This window comes from Elephantulus edwardii, unplaced genomic scaffold, assembly GCF_000299155.1.
Source record: "Elephantulus edwardii isolate Elephantulus edwardi_28Jun2011 unplaced genomic scaffold, EleEdw1.0 scaffold00038, whole genome shotgun sequence".
NCBI lineage: Eukaryota > Metazoa > Chordata > Mammalia > Macroscelidea > Macroscelididae > Elephantulus > Elephantulus edwardii.
In genome coordinates, this window is record NW_006399788.1 from 12,019,181 (window position 1) to 12,025,757 (window position 6,577).

Genomic DNA, 6,577 nt, shown 5'->3' on the forward strand with positions numbered 1-6,577 from the left:
AATTGATTTAATCTCCTTGTCAAAAATCAGTGGATGGGCTGATTTCTGGATTCTCAATTCTATTCCATTGATCTATGTGTCTGTCATTGTCCCAGTACCACATTGTCTTGACCACCACAACAGTGTAGTAGGGTTTAAAATCAGGGCGTGAGATGCCTCCTACATTATTTCTCTTTTTAAGGAGTGCTTTGCTTATTCAGGGCCTCTTTCCATTCCAGATGAAATTTCCATCTCACTGAAGAAAATGTAGTATTTCTTATGTGAATATTAAGAACAAAGTTGTTTTGTAAAGAACATGTCAAATGTTCACAATACGATTATTCCTCACCATTCTCACTTCTAAGCAGCATTCTGGCCATGCTTCTTCCAAACTATATTTATTTATTCTATTGGCAGTCCATGGTATATTCAATATTCTTGATCAGTACCACATTTAAGGACTCAATTCTTTTCTGGTTTTCCATTTTCAATGCCCAACTTTTGCACTCATGTGTTCTTGTTGTTGTTAGATGTCATCAAGTCAACTACAACTCAAAGCAGTTATAGAAACAATGGAAGATTCATATAAAGGTCTGAACTTAGCCCTTAGATAGTTCTTAGATTGAACTTAGATTGTGCCATCCTCACAATCTCAGAAAGCATATTGTTACAGTACAGTCACTGGGTCAATCTATTTTGTTGAGGACCTCCCTCTCTTTCTCTGACCCTCTACATTTTCAACTTTAATGTCCTTTTCCACAGTCTGGCCTTTCCTGACAACATGCACAAAGTAGGTGAAACAAAGTTTCACCGTCCTTGCCTGTAAGGAGCAACTATTGTACTTCTTCCAAGACAGACTTATTTATTCTTTTGACTGTCCATGGGATGCTCACTATTCATTGTAAACATCTCAATTCAAAGAAATTGCCTTTATAGCTAGTCTGTACTGCTCAATCTACATGGTGTCACACTTGAAGATTTATCCATTTAAAATATCATTATGACCTTAGTTGGTGCAAAGATGTTCACCTAAATACACAAAAGCCAAAGGGAAAATCCAGTCCACCCCTTGGCTGCAGCGTCTCTAAGAAATCTTTCTTCCCAGAATGTATTCTGTACTAAGTAGGTGATGTTAGTTTCTATTCAGATATATTATTCTTTGGTTTTATCATTTAAAGTTTTCCTCCTAGCTTCCTAGCTCTTCTGTTGAAAAATACTGTTTACTTGTCTCAGACCATAATTAAATCTATGCTGTGTTAATAGAATTAATTTTTAAAATGTACACTACAAAATTTAGCTTTTGAATGCCCCAAACACCTTTTTAAAGAATGTGTCTTCAATTCTATCTCTGTTTGCTGATGGTAGGCTTCTCTTAGGCTGTCCTTTTGATTTTACTATTTGAGAGATGGAAGATGACCATGAGCCTTCCTTAATGAAAGGTGGTATCTATGTCCTCTCTCCTTGGATTTGGACCCTGAAGTCAAAGGGTGCACTATATTTTCAGTTTGGCATTTGTGTATACTCAGAAATAAAGTTACTTCACCAGAAAAAAAAAAAGTTACTTCACCAGAATATCAGTTTTTCTATTTGGTCTTTTGTGTTTGCTTTGGAGTGAGAGGGAACAAGTGAAAACTCTTTTCTCAAATAAATACATGAGTGCAGTTAAATTACTCAAGACACGTTGGCCTTAGAAGTCATTCCTTCTTTGTGTGTGTGAAACAGGATATTGTTAAAATGGCTTGTTGTTCTGACAGAGTGCACTGCTTTTTATGTTGGTATGTTAAATCCCCAGAATGGTCTATCAAGAGCATATGTAATTCTCTCCTATTGCTGAGATTTCACTTTCCAGCCCTGGGGGCAAAATGAGTTTAATTTTTGGTGTGCTATTATTTAGAAAAGGAACTCTGGTGGTGTTTAAGTGTTGAGACGCTAACAGGTTTTGGCAGTTTGAATCTACTAGCTGTTCCATGGGAGAAAGATGTGATAGTCTGTTCTTTAAGATTTCCAGCCTCAGAAATGGTATAGAGGATCATCATGAGTTTGAATTGACTTGACAATAGTACGTTTTGGTTTGGGATTCTTTAGAAAATGCTGAATAGGTGGTGAGAAGATTCAGATTTTAGCTCAGGAGTAGGATCTTGACTGGCTCTGTGGTCTTGAAATAACTATTACTACCTTTGAACTCTGGTGCTCCCATAAAGAAAGCAAATAGTGTTTCCTATGAAAGTTCACTAAGGTTCTTTCCAAAAGGACATAATTTAATGCATTCAGTTTACTAACTGAAAGGTTGTAGGTTGAAGGCGACCCGGAAGTTCCTTGGAAGAAAGGCCTGGTGATCTACTTCTAAGAAACCATCCACTAAAGAATAACTTAGCGCAATTCAACTTTGACACACTCCAGGTCACTAGGAGTCAAAACTTGATGACAAGGTTTTTTCCCCAAAGATTATTTCCACTTCAAAGATTGTTGACCAAAAGTGAAGAAATATAACGGTTCATGCTTAATGAAAGATCAATAGTAAAGTAATAGGCGAGGACATTTCTAGAAATGGAAGCTGCCTAGAGGACCTGCATTTTCCAGAAGGCCTCTCTGAGGACAGCATTTAGACTGCGGAGATTTGCTGTGCATGACAAAGCCTAACAAATCAAGATTCAGTATAATGGAAGGCATCCCAGCATTCCCTCAGGCAGTTCCTTGTTAGTTTTCAAATAACATGGTGCTGCTGCTGACTCATGTTTGCCTGTGCCCCCTGTGGCCCTTAGATATTCATGGCCATAATAACATTCCTTGTTAATATTAATAATCAGCATCTATGAAATTATACTACACTGTGGCTTGTTATCAAGTCCTAGAAGTATGCAAATAGATTAATCAACCAGCTTCCGTGCTTGAAACCTTGAATGGAACTTTGGGTATGGTGGAAGTATTTGCCCTACTCTCTCTTGTCTCCTCCAATCAAGCCTGAGGTGTGTTTTCCTCCTAACTTTTAATTGCATGACCTCTGAGAACCTAATTTCCAGAAAACCCATTTATTATTTTAATGCTCATTTGGCATTATTATTTTCCCAAAGCAATCTTTTTGTCTCTGAATCTCTTAGGAGAGTTGAGAAGCAAGCCAAGAAAAGCCTCATTTTCTCCTTCTGGTCCTCAAAGGAAGCAGACATGAAACTTTTAAAACCTCAGTTTCTAGTTGGAGAAGGGGGGAGGGAGCAAGGAAGGGAGGGAGAGAGAAAGCGATTGGAAGGCATTTTCCTGGGTCCCAGATGGAAAGCAATCCAGCAAATTGCCTTTAAACAGCAGTGTCCCTGCAAATAGGGCACTCTAGCTGTTTTGTGTCACTTGAAAGCATCTTGTTGATATTTTTATAGATTTTATGATACATTCTAAAGCATGCATCAGGAGCTGCCACTTGGAGTTCTGGCAGTAATGAACATTGTTATACTCAAACAGCCTGAGTAGTCTTTACTTCAAAGGGAGGCGTTGATCTGATCTTTCATCTTCTCAGCTGTTGCTTACCAGTTTTCTTCAGATACTGTTTGAACTAAAACCCCTAGATTTCCTGGTTTTCCTGAGCAATTCCCCTGACACTTCTAATCCTCTCACTTGGAAGCTACTAAACTGTGATTGAATGATGCCATTAACAAGAGGGAGGTAAATATATTTAAGCATGCAATCTTAGACTTCACTCCAGTAATCACTGGCTTGTGTCTTCAGGCTATTTTACTTTACTGGAAAGAGGGGGCTTTGGGAGAGGGAAACAAAAGCACATGAATGAACAAATAAATGAATGAATATCGTAAACAGATAATTTGGTCTTGTGGCATAAAAGAGACTTTTCACACTATTTGTAAGTGACAGGAAGAGGAAAGAATGATACCTATTTCCCCCTTTGGGAATGGTGAACTGGATTTTCCACAAGGTAAGTCACTCACATGTCTATGGCAAACCTTATTTAAGCTATTTTCCATTAAGAACCTTTTACTAACTAAGCCAATTTGCTCACTAATCCCTAAGTATTACTTATAGAGTCCCATCTCTGGAAATTGTTTGTAACATGTGGCTACTTAATTGTAAATATAAATGAATTGAAATAAAATACATTTGACTATTTAGTGGCTTGAGGTGTTATTTCAGGTGTTCAATGTGACTAGTGGCCCTGTTGGACAGTGCAGACATAGATTATTTTCATCACTTCAGTGAATTCCTTTGGATGGAGATGCTCCAGAGCTCTTTAAAGTACTTATTTTTCTTCTCTCATTATAACGGAATGGATTAATCATAATCTTTAGTTTGTAACAAAGTCTCATCATTGATCCATGCTTGGCCCTATACTTATTATTTATTCATTAGTTTTAACTCTGAATTAAGAGTCCACAGAAACACAATCCAGAATTGAAGACAATGGAAATAACCTAACGACAGTAATTTGCCCCTTTCACATCCTGCTCTGCTGCCTTCTCTCATCTGAAACTATCAGTGTTATAGTGTCTGCTATCATATTTTTTCCTGTTTTTTACTTTATAAAAATGTTATTCTGATTAATGTAACCCAGAGAAAATATTAAAATTTGACATGATCTTGTTATATGTTGCAGTGGTTCATTTTGCTTCATATATAAATAAATGTGCTACGCAGCTTGTGATTATAACACAACTTTTTTCATCTTCTCTGCTGTGGACGAAGTTTAGACTACTTCAAGTTTTTGCTGTGTGACAGTACTTATTTCTTGTGGTAAATGTATAAGCATTTTTCTTGGTCATATACCAAAGTATCAAGTAATTGGTCAGACACTTTTTTTAGGAAAAAAATAAACTCATTTCCAAAGTCGTTTTTACAGTTTATTCTCACAACAGTGCAGAGGAAACCCTCTGTATGTACAGTTCATGGTATTGCCATATTAGTGAATTAAATAAGTGCAAAAGGGGATGTCTTTGGTGTTAGAGAAGGGTACTGAATATGCCATGGGCTGCTGATATAACAAACAAGTCTGTCTTGAAGGAGTGCTCCTTAGTGGCAAGGAGGGTGAAATTTTGTCTTTCTTACTTTGGGTATTTTTTTTCATGAAGGGCCAATTTTGGAAAAAACCTCCTTAATTCTGGGAAAGGCAGAGAGTCTGTAGAAGGGGCAAGCCTCTCAAGGAGACGGGCTCATGTGATGACCACAGTGGGCGTGAACATGTCGAAGGTCCTGGGTATGGTGGAGGATAGAGCAAGGTTCAGCACTGCTGTTCATAGGGTCGCTATGAGCTGTAGCTGACTTGATGGCTTCTAAAAACAACCACCACCACCAAAGGATATCACATTGTGGCCTTCATATGTCTTCAAGTGGGTGGTATTTGGTTTCCTGAATTTTCTATTCTCAGAAGTTTGTTATTCCTTTTGCCCATTTTTATGCTGGATTATTTGCACACTCCTTATGATTTTATAAGAGTTCTTTATATGACTGTGACTACTGCAAATATCTTCTCCCAGTTTTCAACTTAATTTTTCACTTAATTATGTTTTTCAAGGAACAAATGTTCTGAATAATAATATGGTGAGATTTAGCGTTTTTCCTTAAAGGCATACATTTGTTTGTGTCTTTTCAAATTTTTTTTCACCTCAATATTGAAAAGATGTTTCTTTTACTTACTTTTTTAGAAGCTTAAAAATGTTTCACATTTAAGTCCTTGATTCCTTTGGAATTATTATTTGGTTGTGAAGCGAGATAGGATTCCCTTTGTACTTTTCCACATGCTGATTCTGGGAGGAGTCAGCTCTAACTCACGGTGATTCTGTAACAGAAGGAACACTGCCTGATCCTCAGCTGTCTTGACAATAACTGTCATTATAGCCATTGTGTCAGTTCATCTCATTGAGGGTCTTTCCCTTCTACTTACCCACCATTTTATCCTGCCTTTGGGTTGGTAGCACAACTCCTTACCACAACGACACCATATCAAATTCTAGAAAAGTCCACCATTGCAGAGGCTGGCATGTCTCAAGCATGTGGATCAGGTACCAGGTTGGGAGCTTACCCTGACTCACATGCTGCATCTATAATGATGTTACCTAGTAGTGGCCCAGTGGTAAGGACCTTTGTTTTCTTGATGCTGACATGTAATCCATATTGATTTTGATCTTTTGCAGCAAGTGCTTCAAGTCATCCATACTTTCAGCAATCAAGGTTATGTCATCTGCATAATGCAGGTTGTTGATGAGTCTTCCTTCAATCCTGATGCCACGTTCTTCTTCATAGAGTCCAGCTTCACAAAGTATTTGCTCAGCGTATAGATTGAATAGCTGTGAAGAAAGGAGACAATCTGACATACACTCTTTCTAATTTTAAACTATACAATGTTCCCTTGTTCCCATGGACAACAGCTTCTTGGTCTGGGTATAGATTTCATATGAAAATAAGTGCTCTGGGATTCCCATTCTTCTCAATATAACCATAGTTTGCTGTGATGCAGACAGTCAAATGACTTTGCATAGTTAATAAAACACAGATAGACATTCTTCTGGTATTCTCCACTTTCAGCCAGGGTCCATCTGACATTAGCAATGGTATCTCTGGTGCCACAATCTCTTTTAAACTCATTTTGAACTTCTGGCAGTTT